Below are 20,180 nucleotides of genomic sequence, written 5' to 3' on the forward strand. Positions count from 1 at the left end.
TTTACTTTGAAATGTGTTAACCATAACAAATGTTTTAGCCACTTAGCTGTATCATGTATCAGTGAACATTAGCAGATTTCTAAATGCAGGAACTTGTTCCCCTATAATGTGTGGTGTTTTAGCTGATCTAGGCAAACTCTACATATGTTATATATATTTGTCTATAAATGTCATAAAATAGTGAAAAAAGCTAAGGAAATTCCCTGTTTTATCCAACAAACTGTCCAAAGCCAAAAAACATTAAATTTACCATCACGTAATAAAACTAAAATCAACAAATCATCAAATGTAAGAAGCAGAAACCAGAGAATGTTGGGAGTTTCTGCAAGAAAAATCACTGTAATCAATAATTGCTTATCAAAATATTTAGATTAGATCAACTAGTTGATTAATCAGCAAATAATTTCAGCTTTTCTATAATGCACTTCAGCCTTTTCAGTTGCCTCTTGCTAGTATTTGCACCCTTTTGAATGAAGACAAGACTGGAATAACTTTAGCAACGTTATCGAGTGCTGTAGTTAAACAATGTAGTAAAAGAGCCTGGAAACACTGTGATCAGTGTCTTCCATCCATAAATAGTCAGTCATATTGCACATTAACATGTCACCACAGTGACTGTCAATACTGTACTGTAACTACAATGAGGTAGCATTTGAGTCGGTCGATTTCATCAGCCGATATTGGGCAATGATGAATACTTCGGTATCAGTATGGGCAACTTGTCCGATATATGCTAACAGGAAGCAGGTTGCATTTTCAAACCTGGGCTGGGGGGCCTTCGATGTGGAGTTTGCATGTTTTCCCCAAGTCAGCATGGGTTTTCTTTGGGTTCTCTGGCATCCTCCCACAGTCCTAAAACATGCAAGTTAGATTAATTATTGACCCTAAATTGTCCATAGATGTGAATGTGAGTGTAAATGGTTGTCTCGTTCTACAGCCCCTATTCCACTGCACAAAAAACAAACGCTAAAACACGCTAACATCTGGCTTTTTAATGTAATTGGAAAGGATATGATCGGCATTCACACCCAGGTCAAATGACTCTGCAGTATTTACAGGTATATTATATTGGCTCCAGCTCCAATCAGCATTGGTGGAAACACAACACCAGGATGAACATGCCAATTTTAGCCCCATAACCAGCAAGATGCAATGACGCTCCACCACAAAATGTCATCCATCTCCACCTAAGCAGTGTTAAGTCTGCACTGAGTTTGACAGAGAGACTGAATAAGTAAGACATATCTCAAAATGCTGCTTTCTACTGTTTACTAACCTGTTTTCCAGCCGGCAGGCCGATGTCTTGCCCAGTGTCAGCTGGGATCACCTCTTGCCCCCCACCACTACCCTGTAAAGGGTAAATGTTTACAGATAATGGATGGATAGATATGAAGAATACTTGCCAATATATTGATATCAGAATTTTTTACTCCCTAGAATCGGTATTGGCATTTGCACAAAAAAATCTGGCACCAGTGGGCCCTGAAAAAAGACGCTAGGTGAAGCACTAGGCTGCTACTTACATTCTCCCCTCAGTGGGAACATTAAAAAAGGACGCTGCCGCTGAGAAAAAAAAATATGTGGACATTGGTGCTGAGATATAAGACAAAAGTTTTCTCATTAGATTTTCAACACGATTCTTTCTGTTAAACAATTTGACCTCACCTAAACCAGGCTGTAAACGCAGTGACTAGTCGGTGGTTCAGAGCCTCAGGCTGGCCTCCAGTTTCTGCCCAGTTGTAGTAATCATATCTGCCACAGCTGCCACTTTATCAGAGATCTCGAGGACAAATAGATTCCTGGAGGTAAAAGGCCGCTGTGCAGCTTTTGTTGAGTGACAATTCTGTCACCCGTGGCACAAAGGAAATCTAGTCAAATGTTGTTTCATTTGAGAAGGATCATATAAAGTAATAAGACAGAATGCATTTAAAGGCCAAAAAAGAGAAACATTAGTCATTTACATGATTAAAATAAGCCTTTAGTTCAGGGTAAACTGAACTGTAGGGTCGCTTTTGGTTAAATTGTGATTTAAGTGAAGTTTTATGTCCTTGTATTGCCCATGATGTCTTTATAAAACAGATCTACAAGCCACCAAAGACACACAGAATTAGTCCAACAGCTTTTAGAGATGACCTCACATCATCTTATTACATACCGTCGGTGTTTCCCTGCACATCCATGTCAGATCCTTTTCAGCAATTAGCCTTGAACTCCGAAAGACGATCAGCTCCGGTTTCCTATTGCTGCGTCCCTCGTCATCTTGGAGTACTTTGAATCTTTCCCCCTGCGTCCTAATTAAGACCTTAATGCTACCTCCCACGGGGATCTGGATGCCCCGCTCCCACCCACCACATTCCCTCTGTAGCCATCAAAACTGTTATGATAATAGTCAGCTTTGCACAGGTGCAAATTGCTTACATTTAGTCTACATTTGTTCTCAATCACCGGCGATCATCAAAGCTCGGCACTCCCTGACTTGAGCATTTGCTCACAAGTTGCAAATTTGCTTGGATGTTATTTGATAGTTCAACTTGTTTACAGTAGAGAAGTTGTTTTCATGCATCAAACTGTTAAAAACTGCACGAGAACTTTACCGCTGCCGTGTTCAAGACCACCATCTTTATTCAAACAAACCTATATTTTCTTTCAAAATGGAGCACAGTTGTCATCATGAACCTCAACACTTTCACATGATGGTAATTTACTCAGACCAGGTACAGCAATAAATCCCATTAAACCTCTGCTTGACCTTCTAACTATTGACTTGGACTGGTGCCACATAATGTGTATAAGCTACCCAGGGCAATTACAAAGACCTGGGACTGAAAGAGAGCTGTCATTAGGATGTGCTTTCACATACCAGCCTGCAGAGTTTGGCTGCAGGCCAGGCTGGCAAATGGGACTGGCTCAGCGTGGAGTCGGGGGCCAGGCCAAGGGCCGTGGGGGATAATTAGACAGTTTTATCCCAGCTTGTTGATATAAATGTGGCCGGCTTAGCCCCCTACGCCTCACTGCGTGGTAATGATCATGTCTAACAGGTGGCAGGCAAACAGACGAGGGCATGAAATGGATACCTCGCTTCCTGGCCGCGTCTCCTTTTTTGTTTTGTTTTGTTTTTCCGGTCCAATTGGAGCCGTGTTCCCCTCCATTGCGGTTGCATTCGGGATTGTTGATGCGGGGGAGTGTTGGGGATTTGTCACCATCTCATCTCATTCTAGCTAATCTCAACCTCCCCTGGGAAGCTCGCATTGAGGGCCAGCCTCGCAGAGAGTGAAACAAAACACATCAGTGTGTTTAACTCAAGTGGGTTTTAGAGTCTGATGCAAAAGAAAGTTGACACTCCTCTTAGATAGAGACATAGTGTTGTTGAAAATGTTTACATTTTTTCCTCCTCGTGTAGTCTTTGGAACAGCCTGGTCTCGTATTCTACTTTATGACTGACATGTGCATGAGAATACTTTAGTCCAATAGAGAAAACATGTTTATGGAGGCATGGAAAAAAAAATCCTTCTACTGCTTTCCTCCCATTTCACCTCCATTCAGGATCTCCAAGATGTGTTTTGGAGTTACAAGCCTCTGGATTGAGTCATATCTGACATCAGGGGCTGAGCACAGCTTTGCACATCCAAATCTCTTGTATCCTGTGCAGGGGGGTTGTGCTGTGGAGGTATGCATATGATGAGGCATCGGAGACCACTCAACTCCAGGCTCCTGATTCACTGTCATATAATGGATCATTTGGGGCAAAAAGAACCAGAAAAAAACGATGCATGTATTGAAATTTACTACCTTCCCAGAAATGTGTGGAATAGATCCGGGCCAGCAGACGATGCCCCCTTTTTCTCCGACAAATGCCTTTTTAATTTGGATGGCCTGTTGAGCAGAAATGTGTGATTATCTGGATGTCTGTGTGGACAACTGTTCCGCTGATGGTCAGTCCTTTGACCATGAAGAGCATACAGTAAAACATCCACAAGGCTCTCAGCGCTCTGGTTTGCGGATGGTTTTGTCCAGCTGATTGTGGGGGCGAGGCTCTAGATTTAGGAGCTTGATCCTTTCTGGCCAGGCTGCAACCCTGGATTTTGTTATAATTTTCACCTTGCAAGTTGTTTTTAAAGCTTACCCTAACCTTAACTCTAATCTTACTCTCATCGGAGGCTTAAAGCCTAACCCTGGCTTTAAATAGAGTTGAAAAAGCACATTTTATGATTGCAATTTTTCAGAGATATAGCTTTTTTTCCCTTCTTAGTGGTTTGGCGCTGCAAAGTGAAAACCATTTTAGGGTGTTTTGTGGGGGAGTTAGGCTTTTGCTGGGTTGCCTGATGTGATGTCCTCGGACCTTTGGGTCACTCCGCCTGTTGGTGGTGAGGATTTGGTATTTTTGTAAGAATTACCATGTGCTCAAATCTAAGGATTGAATGATATATGCATGTAGGGACCTGGTGAAAAACAGCCAGAGGAGGGTTAGGACAGGACGGTACAGTGGAGACATCAACTGGCGGAGGCATCAACTCCTGCTGGCAACACTCGCAGGTCTTAATCCAGCACTCTATATTTGTTTGATTGCCCGCCACAGCTGACAGCAGGTCATCTGCCTCTTTTGAGACAACAAGAGTTGTGACAGAGGCTCTCATTAATAGCCCGCAATTCTCTCCAGTATTTTTAGTGTCGTGCTGTAGTCGTTTACAGAACATTTCTCTCACCTCATTGGGTCTCCAAAACATTTTTCCTTCTCACTCATGTGTTCTACTTTCTGAAAGGATCTTGGCTCATTTTGTCAGTGGCGGAGCTGGTTCACCGGCCTCAGGTCACAGCGGCGGGAACAGAGCCGCTGTGAAGCTCCATTGCACTGCACATTGGGCGTCCTATCTAACATTTGTGTTTTGAAGCATTGAGCTTAAGTGATGCAAACAGACCCTGGGGGGGTTTTTTGTATGAGATGTAATGAAGCAAATAACTAGTAGTTTTGTGTAATATTTTTTACAAAGCCTTTTACTGCTTTTGTCTGGATTTATTGGTTTGGGGCTACATGAAAGATGTGAGTTCATTCAGGATCAGTTTAATATTTCATAGGATCTCCTCAGTTGCCTGTCCTTGCTTTAACTTTTAGTATTGAAGCTTTTGATCTTGTCTTGTCCAACCAATAGTTAAAAACCCCACAGGTGTCTCACCATTCTCCAAATGCATGACTTGATTTGACTTTCGATTTTAAGGTCACATGCGATTCAGTCTTTCATTTTTGATTGAAACATTTGACGGCTATGTTGTTAGACTATCAAGACTATCCACTAATTCGTAAAGATCAAAATTTATTGGTTTTATGCACTGTCAGCTATCATTTACATTTTCATGTTCTTCTTTTAAAAGATAGAATACATGCTATCAAGTGTGATACAACCTGTATCTGTATTTTTTTTTTTCACTACGGCCATATGGTCAAATTTTTAAAAAAAATGTATATGAAATGTAATAACAGTAACTTATTTCACGAGTCAAGTTGAGATTCCTCACCTGCAAAAAGCTATCAAGTTTTACTTTCACTTCACTAGCATAGCTTGCAGACTGTAGTTTTTGTGTCATTGGAGCGTTTGATGTTTACATAACTCGTTCATTCCTTTTCATTCATTCATTTTCCGTAACCAACTATCCTGTCAGGGGTCACAAGGGGGCTGTAGCCTATCCTAGCTGTCATTGTGCGAGAGGCAGGGTACACCCTGAACAGGTCACCTGACTATCACAGGGCTGACACAGAGAGACAGAACCATTCACACTCACATTCACACCTACAGACAATTTAGAGTCACCAATTAACCTGCATGTCTTTGGACTGTGGGAGGAAGCTGGAGTACCAGGAGAAAACCCATGGGGAACATACAAACATACAAACTCCACAAAAAAGGACTCCCCCACCCCAACGTTCGAAACCTCTACCCTGGGTTCGAACCAGGAACTGACAATGCTAACCACTGCACCGCCATGTTGCCACACTGCTGATTTCAGGGTAGCAGGATGATTTTAAAGTGCTGTTGTTTCTCCATCATCTCTGAATCTGGCAGCGCCCCTAATGTTTCAAAAAGTGCAGCTGCAGGCTACCGGTAGGCTTTGCTGTGTCGTCATTTAACTGTTGTTTTTTTTTCCTTAGGATGTGCACAAGTAGGTGGAGGTAGAGAGAAAAAAAAGTCCTGGAAAAGTCCCAGATTAAGAATTGAAATCGTGACATCCCTAAAACTCCAAATATTCACTTTATTATCATGTATAATAATGAAAAGAATCAGATTCTCACATTTGAGAAGCCACAACCAGCAAATTACTTTTTTTCAAGTCTCTTCCAAGTTTGGTAAAGTCTGACTCACAAGTTTTCACCATTGATCAAAGCTCTCAAAGCTTACTAGTAGAATTTTATCATATACTTTTATTTAACCTCCTCTAACAGGGTGTAAAACTTATGTCTCAATTTTTTAAGACATGAGACATGAGTCGATGGTACAAATGTATTTAAAAGACCTGTGATAAAGTCCTTTGTTGAATCAAATGATAAACAGTCCCGAAAACAAAGTGCCGGGGGTGTGCAAATGTCCCAGTACAGAGAAAATAGAAAGAATCGCAGCGACTGTAACTAACGAGCGTTCGCATATTCTTGGCTGTCTAGCTTGTTTTATCTATTGTACTTTGTTTGTAAGTGGTAATTTATATAGAACTGTAATTAATATTGATATTCCATAAATGTGTAGCCCAAACACAACTAAACAGACAAAACAGATACAGGCTGAGAACATTACAGAAAAAAAATCTGCTGAGAGCAATAAAATGCGTAAAACTTAAATGTGAAGTGTAAATGTGTTTCCACGTTTTGTTTGACAAAAACGTTAAGCCATTCATACTTCATCATGTAAATATTAACTCGCAGTACATCCAGCTGTTGATGATGTGTCAGCCTCAGCCCTCCACATAGAGCTGACCTCCCAAAAATGCATTTTTTCCCACAAGCCCACTGGTGCCTGAACCTGACTTGCGTGCATGCTTTTTTTTTTTTTTTTTAAGTAGCTGAGACAAGCACTCTGTTTCTTCATATGTTTGTGTCTTTTTCCAGCGCTCGTCCGTGTTGACTGAAATATCTCTGACCTGAAGGTGACGAGTATCATTCCCACTCAGGCGACCGAGCAAAGGTCTAAATTTGTCTCTTTGTCTTTGTGTCTGAATCCTGTCCAGAAGCTCTGACGTCTTCAGCCTCTAAAGAATATTGCCCTGTCATTGTCTGAAGCTACTGGCAAGATGTTTATTTTTAGCAGACCTCTCCACCTACGCACACACACAAACACGAACACGAACACGGACATTGGTGCCTCTGTCTTTATGAGGGCCATCATGTCACTACATTAATCAACTATCCACTAACACTAAACCACAGTTTTAACCTTGCCTCGCTTGTTTTTTCGTCCCAAAGTCGTCATGAACCTACAGCAGTTTTAATAGTAATTCAGTAGTTTCTCAAATTGTGAGGATCTGTCTTATATCATTTGCATTTTGGACTTTTGGTGATGATTAAGCACTCATGAAAATTATTTTTTGCTGCAGCCATTTGAAAGAAATTCTGCAATGACTCCATCATGACAAGCCTATATTTAAAACATGTCATTTTGATAAATGTTACAAGTCTACAACTCCTGCCTATTAAGTGACACCATGTGGGGACTTGTGTGGAGTAAATGTTCTCCAAATATGAAAACACAAAGAAATGTGGGATTGCAAAGCACCCATTTAAACTATTGTCATTACAAAATAAGACATGGTGCTAAAATGTGAAATGCAAAGAAAAGTGACTGTTCTGCATGTCATTTGCTTTGCGTTTTAAATTTTTTGGGTTTCCATTTCTCATGTTTTTCTTGATGTTTGTATCCCTAAATTCATGTTTGAGAAATTCAGTGACTTCAATCTAAACTATACTGTAGAACAACCTTAACTTTACTCTAACCAGAATGACCTCAGTTTGCAAAATGTCCTCAATCTAAAATTATATTCTGAAGCTCAAGACGGGTTCTTCAGTTAAGTCATTCAGCCCTGAGTGATGATAAAGTCTCAAGGCCTCATCAATGCAGCTGCTTAAGAGCCGTCCTCAGCGACACGTCGCCTCATGTATTAATTTAAATCTGTGTTGTGCAGTTGACTCACGTGTGCTTAAAATACAGCACCGCTCCCATTAGCGTGTCTGCGGTGGGAAAGGTCCTTGTGCAGAGGCTCTATTATTACCGCCATTATTATACTTCATCAAAATCCAAAGGCCAAACTAGAGATGTTGTTTCATCCACTCACAGAGAGAATCACCATGCCTTCGGCCAAAAGGAGGTTAACAAAGACAGGAAGATTAAATAATACATTCATCACGTTCTGAGAGGCCGGGGGCCAAGTTCATGTCAAATCCATAACAAGCAAAGTATCCTCGGCCCAGCTCATTTCCCCACACGCACGTCACACACTGCTGGAAATCTACGTAGAGGATGTATTGATCTTACTGGTACTTCCTTTCTCACAAGCGCACAAACAGAGCCGCCGTATCACAGGCAGCGCCGCAAAACAACCCCCCCCCCCCGGCCTCCCAGCCCCATAAAACAAAATAATAAACTCGCTGCTTGCCAAAATAATCCAAGTACCTTTGTGTGTGCAGACGCTTTTGTGTGCGTGCAGCCTGTGCTAATGCACTGTTATTTGTTTCCTTTCACTTCAATAGAAGAAAATAGCCTGGGTGTGTGTATGTGCAGTACGTGTGCTGGAGGTGAGACAAGTCCAGAAATGATGTCAGGTGACATTTCACCTTCTTTTCTTAGTCGGTAACAGCCAGGTGGTCTTCCTCTTTCGATTGATGGGGTTTTTTGTTTGTTGTCAAATGGAAAAGACCCATAAAGGTTATAATTATTCCTCTTTTATTCCTGAATTATTGTTCTTTTATTTCTAGATGTGCAGGACGTTTTGTGATTTTTTACACAATTTACAACCAATACAAAAGTAAATAGCAATAATCTTCACTGTTACACGATCTTGTTTTAAAAAAATCTACAAATAAAGTTGTGTTTAAGTGAACACAATTTAAGACTAATAGTTATTTTTACTTGCCCTTTTCAAGGTAACTGTTTCCTAGATTTTTTTTAGAGTATTAGCATCTTGCCAGATTTTACAATGTGATTATAATCTCAAATAATCTGTAAAAGTTATGGTCTGAAAAATGTCAGAAAAAGAAACCTAGCATGATGAAGAGAAACAGCAGATTCGTAGATGATAAATTATCAAATATACTGGTGATTGATATTCTGTCGCTGTTTTAATGAAGTAGCATCAACTTTAGAAGCTCAAGTATTTCCCAAATGTGCCTGAATTTAGCCCTTTGTTGAAATTCTTGTTAATTTCCTGTGTTTTCATCTCCCATGTCTTCTGCAGAATCCTTTGTCTTACTGAAGTTTTAAACTCAGTCAGATAAGGAAACTCTGTATAAATGATGTATCATGGTACAACCATCCAGCTGATTCATTTACACCTTATCTGACATTGTTGCACAACATCACTGTCACAATAAGTGACACAGCGAGGGATCTTTTATGAGCTGCAGCACACCCATTGTTGAGCAAATATGTGCCCGCTGTGTAAATTCTCTATAATTTCGGTCCATTGTTACGGATTCTGTTTCCTTTGAAGCAGTCTCACTGCCTCCGATGATTATGATTGTCCCCAAACAGGAAAACAGCATGTTGTTTACCACCCTTGATTATTACCTTGTTTATCCAACCTCCAGCCTGATTAGCCCGACGTCGAGATAATTGACTGAGTGATAACGAACATGCTGTGGGCTCATCAACGACAGGACGGAGGAAGTCAGAGCAATAGGTCATGTTATCAACTGTTGATTCATCAGACAGTAAATGAAGATTTGGCCTAACCTTGTTTAGTGGAAACTTTTACTGTGCAAGAGAAACTGTACACATTTTCCTCTTTCTAATCATCATCATCATCATCATCATTATTATCTCAATGGTATTGTAGACGCTATGAAAGAGTCCCCAGGACATCAGTATAATAACTGTTAATAGTATAAACTGTATATATATAGTGTTCTCAAATGTGTATTAATACATTTGATAAGAAAAACTGACTCCTAGTGGATCCAGAAAGTCACTGCATTTGTGAATGAGCCTGTCTTCACAGTGTGTGGGACTGGAAAGAACAAGTTACAAGTGTCCCGCAGATGTACTGTAGTATTTAGAAGAGGCATTAGTATCATTTATCGACAGAAGTACTGCACTTGAGCACAATTTAAGGTACTTTACTTGAGTTTTTACCACTTTGTATTCCACAAAAGTGTTGTCAGTATCACCGAAAGTGAGACCAAGTCATGACCAAGACCGGAGTGTATCAGGACCGAGACAAGACCAAGACTTTGAGAGGTTGAGACCAAATCAAGACCAGATCAGTGTGACTCCCACACTCTATTACACACTGATGATAAAATGAAGAACATGCAAACCACAAAGATCCACATTCCCATAAAAACACAGAGAAAACAAATGAAGATTCCTCTTCATTCACCCGTTTTTATTGCCACATGGTACATGTGCATGTATGACTGTACCATGAGAAATGTCTTCACGAAATAATCAGAGGTGAATTTTACGTGTGGGAATTTTCCTTCGTTGTCTATGAGCAACACATTCAACAATCACTAAGGAGCTGAAATCAACGTCACCATCTTTATTCGACACTCCCCATTTGCACGGGCAGTTTAATGATATCCCCACAGTTGTGTACTTTGCCGGTCATGACATAAAATCCAGAGTCTACATTTCTGAGACGAGACGCTCCACCACGTGTATTTCACAGCTATAGCTGCTTTTAAAATCATACTTGTTTCCAAAACAGTTGTTGTTCTAGTGATGAATTAGCTCCACCTTGACCAGCTGCAACATTAAAATAATACAAGTTAATGCATCAGTGATAATAAACCATTAATATAGATAATAATTCAACATTATAAAAGGGGGAATTCCGTACAATGAGTACTTTTAGTTCATTGATATTTTGCATGCAGGACAGAGTATTTCTTCTTTTTAGTATCACCACTTTTATTTAAGTAAAGGATCTTAACACTATTTTCACCACTATGAGTATATTATTACATATAGAAATTGCAGGTCCATTACTCCTCTTTATATCCTCATGTATGAAATTAAAAACCTTGCGTAACTAACTGTGGCCTTTATAAAATTCCACACGACATAGTTGCCGTGTTTGAGGATGTGACAGATCACAGAGAGCTGAGGTCACGTTTCTCGTACGAACGCTTTATGTACAAAATGTCAGGGCCTCCGTGCTGGCATTTTTTTTTGAAAAACGCCAGAAATGTAAAAACCCTCTTGATTACAATCGCAGAGAGCTCCTGAAACATGACTCCGGGAGCGACGGAGGGGAAAAGAGAGAGATTTAAAGGGTGAGTAAAAGTGTATGCTGACTGCATGACTTTTTGCTCTCTCTCTCTTTCTGTGCAGTGCCTCGAGACACCTGACTGCAGCGCTGGCTGGTGCCTTTTAAACTTCACTGCATCAAAAACACTTTGCGTCTCAGGTGTTGGGTGAATTTCACATCCCCTGGGTGCCTCAGCGTGGTGTTTAAAAATGTGAGAAATACACCAGGAGTCATTGAGGAATTAAAAAATTCCCTTTTTTTGCATTCCTGAGAATACAAAAGCATATTTCTGCAGATGCAAATGCTTTTGTGTTTCAACAGCATCATTTTGACAGTTTAACAGCAGCCAGCTTCGGCTCTGACTCAACCTTTCCACCTCTTTTCTCAGAGCTCCTCCAAATGTGCTAGTAGCCATCGCCAAGCCGGAGCCCCTCGGCCCTGCAGAAGGTCGAGGCAGCTGTGTGTGGCCCCTCTACCCTTGCTGGGTCTACCAACTGGTTAATTATCCTGCCACATGGGGCGGGAGGCGGGCAGGCAGGGGATCATGGGAAGAGAGGGTTGGGTTAGATGTTGTAAATCAACACAGCTAGTTTTGATGCTGAACTCTGATTGGCTGGGTCATGTTCACAGCCAAAATAAGTGAAAATATAAATCCGGCAACTACGTCTGAGACCCTCCCTTAAATCTTTTTGGCCTCGTCGCTGTCTCGAGGGAATGTCTCTGTCCCTTTGAGAGAGTAGCCTATTCTACAGTGTTTGTTGATTCGGTGCAGCATTTACCTGAGCTACCTGAGTGAAAGGTATTTCATTCAGTATTTATTTTCAGCATCTGTACATCTTTTGTGCAGGTTAGGCTACATTAATATAAAACTCTTAAGTGCTTTTTGCTCCTGGGGCTGTCATTGCACTTTGATGAATGTGGTTGTCGTCGGTTCTGAACAGCTGTCTGTCTCTCCTTCACCCGCAGATAAACACCATGTACCATGCACGAGAGTTTCACACTAAGCTGAAATGAAACAAGCCCTCATAATTTTGGTAAAAAGAACATACTGCGTTTTGCTGTTGTTATGGCATGTTGTGTTTCACCAAGGCCGGGCCTCAGCCCTTGCTCTTATACGTACAGGAGCTCGTGAAGAAGAAAAGGGAAGCGGAGAGTTAGAGGCAGCTGCACTGTGTGTGTCTCTGCATGAAAGCTTTGCCGGTAAAAACACCTGTGCGACAGCTGATGTTAAACAAAGGATTGGATCCTCTTTCTAGCTCAATATACCCGATCCCAGTCAGTTAAAAAATGCCTTGATTGGCCCCAATCCTGATCTTTCTGATTGCATCAGGACATCCTTAATCGCTCACTGTCTTCTTTAGTTTTCTTTATTAAAACAACATAATGCAATGAATCCCTTAGGTCCACAGTTTGTCTGATTGTGACATAAACAGACACATGAGTGTATTCCTCTGTTGTATTTTAGTAGCTGTTTGTTTTCTTTCCTTAGTGATGGATAAACTAGGCATTTTGTACAGAATTCTGGGATTTGTATGATGTTCCTACTGTAGCATTTCCAGCGGTAACCTCAGGTGTCACTAAATCAGTACGGCCCATTCTAATTCCCAGGGTGTCAAATAGTGACACTTTCTCATATGAGTGAGAGTTTTCAGCCAAGAGCTCATTTATGCTTAACATTAGATACGGAGATGGAGTCGGACGGAGCCCTCTGTCCTTACCGTGCAATAATTTTGTCCATATTTATGCACGTTTTCTGAAAGCTTACAGATATGGATGAAATGAAGCAGTACTACCGGAGATCGTGGGGGCAGTGTAGCAAAGTTCAAGGAAGATAAAATTGTGGGAGACAATGAAGAAATTTAAATAATGGTGCAATGGAACAAATTGGATTAGATACAGCCTCCTCCACTGTTGCTTGTTTGTAGTCTCACTCACCAGACCATTCTCAAGAAAAGAAAGGTCTTGCTGCGCCGACTCTCACTTTAAGATTGGAGAAAAAAAACCTGGCTTTTTATATTTCTTTCAACCAATCACAATCGTTCTTGGCAGTGCTACAGCAACCCTGGCTTGAAAACTGCTACACAACCGGAGGTGGTAGGGCGGGACTTCAGCGGGTGGCTCGTTCTGCCCAATGAGAAGCTGATCTATGCAGCAAACTTCCGCCCACTCAGACTACTTGTTTGTTGTACAAACTTTTGACTCTGCCCTCTAGTGCCATCTATTGGCTTTATCTGTGCTATCATAAAGGATGCATGGAAGTATGAGGGCAGTGACTTTTACAACATTTGAAATGATCACATCTGTTTTCATACGTAAAGGGAGTATAAATGAGCCTTAACCCCAGTGTAAACCCATCGGCAGCAATAGTTGACACTTAGATCAACTAACAAATACAGAGCGAGAAAGTCTGAATTGGGTGGGTCACAGAAAACAGGACTTTGACCCATGAGACCGCTGTTTGTGTCCGGTTTGAAACCAAAAGCCAACATTGTTTTAACATAGTGTAATTTACGTACCTTTGTCATGCAATGACATCACTCACATGACAGATTGACATCACTGTACATTAAGTAATAAATGTACTTATTTAAACCCAAAACATGATCTTTTTTTTCTAAATCTAAGCCAATATTTTTTTGCCTGAACCTGTTAGCGACCATTACACAACATTAAACATGTGTTATAATGTGTTTCAGCTGTGCATCAGATGCTAAGGAGTGTCTGGTGTGTCTCTATGGGATGCTGAGAGGTGCAACAAACCATCTGTGTTTGACGACCTGGTACTGAAAAGTGGCTGGTAAGTACTACCAAATGTATGAAAATAAAGTTGTATAAAGCTTTTTTTGACTTCAGAGGGAGCTGCGTGAAGTCTGGCAGTGATGTCACTGGAGTTGATTGGGGCTGAAAACTACAAGTTTGAAAATGAGAAAAATCTGGAGGTGTGGAGTTAGAAAGAAGTGATCTTACCAGACCTCTGTAGCCCATTACTCATCTGTGCTTGAGGCTAGCAGCTCAAGGCTACGTTTGCTGCTAGCATAACACACCTGAATCTCCAACTGATCTGTTGGCAGTTTGAGTTGCATTGTGGGTAATGTAGGCATCCGACTTTGACAAGAAAGACGAAGGTGTGGAATAAGAATTACAGTATCTGGTTCAGCTGTATCGGTTGTGATACTTTGTTCACTGTGAGTGCGACAGTGTTAATAGAAGTCCAGTGCTAAATTATTGGAGTACTCTTTAAAGAATTATAACTTAACAATAATTTTAGCACGGCTTTTCTCAGGGTTGCTTCGTGCCTAACAACGCCTCATAGCTATTCTAAATCACTGCAAGCCGCAGCCTCGAGTGACTTGTTGCTTAAACGAAAGCGGAGTAGAGAGTTATTTGCTATCCTAATGAGCTCTAATAAAAAAAAACAGGACCCATATAGCACGGATGACCAACACCTCCACCACCCCTCCCTCTCTTATTCTCCACACACACACACACACACACACACACATCCTCTGTACTTCACTGCATCTGCTGCAGTAGAATCCCATCGGCTATCCAGTTACGGCCCGCCTGGCCAGGGGCTTGCATTAGTGGCGTAGGAGAGCTGTGAACAGGGAGTATCAGATGCTGTAATATGGAAATTCCTCTGTAATGCAGAGGCTGCGGGATTGTGCGATTACTTAATTCATTTAGCTGAGTAAATGTCACTGATCTGCCAAAGCACGGAGGGGATGGGGGGGGGTTAGCGTGTGTGTGGGAGTAGATCTGTCTTATGGAGAGATGGTAGTACTGTTAGCTCGTGTGTGTGAGCATGTAATGGCATGCAAGTGTGGTTATGGGTGCAAGTGCGTGTGTGTTACGGCTAGATGGGAGTACAAACGGGGCCTCAGCAACAACAGGTCGGGTTTAAGGCTCCAGTTTCATGCGTCCAGGGAGCAAACCATTAAGAAAGAGCGGCAAGCCCACCAAGCCCACACCTCCAGTACCCACATGACCTATCCCAGATGCTGATTTGTGGCTCCTGACACTTTAATTCATTGGAAAACACTAGTCAGGACCCAGGAGTTAAGTAAGTCCATTAACACTATGCAGGAGTAATGCTTTCCAGTGCAGTGCCAGCCCTGCCACCCAGCGTGATCAAGCATGGAGACCCAGTTATTTCACAGTGGGTGAATATTTCCTGGAAGTTTTACACTGAGCTCGCTGACAACATAATATAGAGCTATAGTATTTATAGGTGAATTTATTAACAGTAAATAAAAGTATTGTCATGGTGCCTTTTATTCCAATTTGCTGTCGTGAGGGACTATTTAAGTAGACTGTGTTACACATAACAGCAGAAAGCTCAGTTACAGTCCGATGATGCATTTTGAGCAAGAAATTTTCAGATATGTAGATAAATGGTTCCCAGAAATGATACTATAGATATTTCTATCCCTTTTTACCTTTTCGGGCCCCCTTGAAAACGCGATTGTCCATCTCAAGGGGCTATCTACTAATAAACTTTGTTGACAGGTTGACACAGAGATCGTGCTATAGGGCCACTACAAAGTCCCTTCTTTATGTCGCCTTTGCATTTTTACTAGGGCTGACCCAAAAAATTCGAAGCTTCGAAGCTTCATTTGATGGCACGGGGATTCGATTGTGAAAAAAAAAATCGAATGTTCGGCCTTTTTTTTTTCTCCCGTTTTTTGGGGGGACTGTGAACGCAACACTAACCACATTAGGCCGAGTAAAGAAGTCATCTGATCTGATTGTTGCATGAATTGCCTAAAAAAGTTTCACAGTAAATCAGAGAACAGGGATATTATTATTGCCATGGGTTATTTGAAATGGACAAAGGTATTCTTTACTGGTGAGTTAAGGGAGAATGGCTATCATGTAATTAAAAAAGAAAACATCTCTGACAAGGAAATAGAAAGCCCGACATGCAATGAATGGAGACCTATTATCCTGCTTGAACACAGATGACTAAATTCTTTCAACAGTGTGACTCAAAATAATGATGAAATAAGTTTTATTGATGTAAAATAATATGCTGATGGTGACATTTTCCACTGGTCCACTGCGCTCTGAGTCTGGTGTCAGTGACACATGCTGCTCTGAGTCGTGCATCTGTCTGCTTGCGCTGCAGTGTGCGCCGAGGGTTTTAATTTTTAGTGTTAAATCAAAAGTTCAACACTACTTATCAGCAACCAGAAGTGTTTTTTCATTTGTGAATATTTTTATCTTAATTCTAGGGTTGCAAGAAACTACCTTTTCGTCATAATTTTTAAGTTACTAACTTTTTTGGACTTTTTTTTTTCGCTCAGTTGTTTGTTTGTTTTTCCGGGAGTTACTGCACTGCTATAAACTGAACTGCTGCTATGTCATCTCCTTCTTCTTCTGGGTGAAACCCCGCAAAAGAAAAATTGGTGCACGCCCAGAACAAAGCCAATAATACGATTTTCTCAAGCTGCATGTAAAAGTACTGACTAACTGCTGGTAGCTACTTGTTAAATCAGCCGGCGGTGGATCTTACACATAACATGACGTTAAAAAGTCACACCCGTCCCGTCCATGGTCCTGTCCTGCCGGTTGTCCCTTTTACACAGATGTCAATTTAGCTCTGTTGCTACCACCGCTGCCGGCTTAAAAGCAAGACAACTCTGTCTCACTATTCTACTTTTTATAAAGAACGGCGAGTCGTAAAAACGGCATGACATTCCCACCTTGAACAGGCAGTGTAAAAGGAGCTACTGTGGGGCTGGTTAACACTGAAAAGGCCCAGATGTTTGATAATTAGGGCTGAGTATCGGTATTCGATACCTTTAAGATATCCACTGAAATAACCCAGTACCAAGTAGTATCGACAGCAGTCAAATGATACCTCCTTTCAATCCTTTTTGTACCCAGCTGTAGAAACAAGCAAATATGTATGGTTTTGCTTGCAGCTGACCACTGCAAGGATTTTTTGATTTATGATTTGTGTGTTTTTCCCCTATGATCACAGCAGCTACAACCCATACAGTCTGAGGTGTTATGAAGTTGAGCGCAGCATATTTGAAGCAGTTTGTACAGTTATTTGATAAATATTTTAATAATTTGAACAATTTCAAAAAGAATTTGTGAGAAAAATCATTTGGATAGGGAAAAGTGGTGACATTTTTTGCTACTGAACGCCCTTGTTCTTATGATGGGTATTAAATGAAGTACTCTCTTAGTACCAGTATCACTTTAAGGCTACTGGTATTGGTATCATATTTTTGGCCATATTAATTATGTAAACAGAACAAAGAAGTAACATAAAAGATTCTTATTCTATCTGACGTATTTGTGATACTTTGTTTGGAAGTTTTGTATTAGTTGTGTAGTATAACAAACACCCAAATGTTAATATTATTGGTACATACACAGTATATTGCAGATTTATGGAAACGCACAAGAAAACAGTTTATTGTCCAGAAGTTACACCACAATTCAAATTTTGACTGTTATGATAAATTCAAAGTATAAAATGCAGCATTAGAGCCATGTGTAGTTAACAAGAGGATAAAATATAGTGTGCAGGAATTCAGCACTTTCTTTCACTGTGATTATCCTCAACTGAGTAATGAAGACATGATCCTCCACTCCACTCAATCTCTGTCCAGTTTTTCAACACAATGTAAAGTCAAAGATGCATTTTATCAGCTGTTGTATCCACTGAATCCATCATTTCCCCACAGCCGTCCCTAAAAAAATGATTTCATTGTCCTCTAATCCATTATATGGAGCAGCAATGTCAGCTGAGCTGTAAATGACTCAAAACACAGCTGCTGGGGAATGGAAAACGGGGAGCCAAATTCAACTCAAGCAAAATGGAAAAAGGTGGAGTCGAAAAGCTGTTAAAACTATCTGACAGATTCGATACGCTCTGCAATGTGGAACAGAATTATTAATTTGGGAACTGGGCCTGTTAAATCTATCATTCCATTATTCTAACAGGAATCCAAAGGACATTCACAGCCTCCAGTTCAGCGGCCAGTGAGCCCGATCTGTTGTTTTAACAGTAAAAAGTTGGTTTATCTTCCATTTTAAGACGAGGAAGTGTTACCGTACTGTAATGTGCAGCTTGTGTGCAGCTGGAAACTTTGCACTGCCACCCCATGGACACTCTGTAAATTCTTTGTGTTAGATTTACATATCATATTTTTATAAAAGCTTTTCAGAGACACAGAATCACAGTTTTAAAGCTTTACAACAGCTCCAAAATACTTTGATCTGAGACGGCATTCTGGGCCCCTTTTCTTTTATTTAACACCTCAGCTTCAGGGTGAGATCACTCTTGGCATTTCTCTTTTTCCTGCCACTTCTTCTCCTCTTTTTTCCTCTTTATTATCCTCATTTTTAGCAAGCAGTCCCGTCCCATTAGCCGTTTTTTCTTCTTATAAATAAAGCAGTTGGAAGGCTGAGTAGAGGACCCAGAAGAGGACCAAGGCTCAATTTATTCACCCATAAAATCGCGGACGTTACAGTGCTCCCACCCTAATCGAAGAGAGGAGGGCTCTTATAGGAGTGCACATACTCTTACTGTATAGTCCTTCATGGCGCTGTGTATGTGTAAGTATATGATAAATTACTAACAACTGGAGTCAAATTGCGCATATGCCGAGCCAATAAAGATGTTTCTTATATGTCTTTCTTATTCTTAGAAGCCTTAGTATAAACCCTTTCAGTCCCTGACCAAAAAAATATATATGTTGGCCTTTTTTTCCATTTATCAGCCTCTCACAGTCTCTCGTTAGCGCCAAACATAGACATATTGCACTGTTCTTTCTTTTTTTTTTCGAATGGCCTGAGCTGTTTAAAAATCAAGATTTTCTTTAAATGTGCATAGAAGACCTGAACACTTGTGATGGATTAAATGTAGAATTAAGATGTCAGATATGAGAGCTTATTACAGAACAGTAACCTCACTAATCATTGTAGTCTGTAGATTTTTGGCAAAACTGACTGCATCTATAGATTTACAGCTCATTACTGATAATAAAAAAGATGGCGACTTGGTGTTACGCAAGACAAACCATGTCACTAACCTGTCTGTTATTGGGGTCAGTAGTTTTTGAAAGCATCATTACCTGGCACGCAGGGCTGCCACGATGTCAGGTTGCCACTACACGATTATCGTGACCAAAACAGTTTACCATAACTGTATTACTGTGATATTTGTAGAAAATTTGGGGGGAAATACTAATAATAATGATAATGCTGTCAGTCTTTATTTTGCATTTTGTCTTTAGGGCCAATGGACTACACTTAAAATTACAAAAGTCAGAGGCACCCATTATCTCATCTAGCAGAAAAGGTTTGTCCTTGCTGCAGCAGCAGTGGGTTCAATTCCAACCTACAGCCCTTTGCTGCATGTCGCCCCCCCTCTCTCTTTCCTCCTTTCAACTAACCTATATAAAGCTTTGGCTGCCTTTTTCTCCATTAAGAAAAATGGGAAGCACCACACACGAGAAAGGGTTAAAACTAAGTATGAACAAGCTCATTTTGCTCAACAGAGCAATCAATATGTTGACTGAAAGCGAAATACACAATCAGTTTATATTCTCACTTAAACATAAGGCTGCTAGTGTGCCTTATTATTCTATTCTTTATTCTCTTTCAGCATTTTATCTTTTAAAATTGTAATCCCTTAAATAATAATGAAATCAAACCCCCAAATATTTATGGTGGGCTTTTTTTTTAAGCAATTGTCAGTATATTTATATTGTTTA

Source organism: Epinephelus lanceolatus, chromosome 13, assembly GCF_041903045.1.
Source record: "Epinephelus lanceolatus isolate andai-2023 chromosome 13, ASM4190304v1, whole genome shotgun sequence".
Classification (NCBI taxonomy): Eukaryota; Metazoa; Chordata; class Actinopteri; order Perciformes; family Serranidae; genus Epinephelus; species Epinephelus lanceolatus.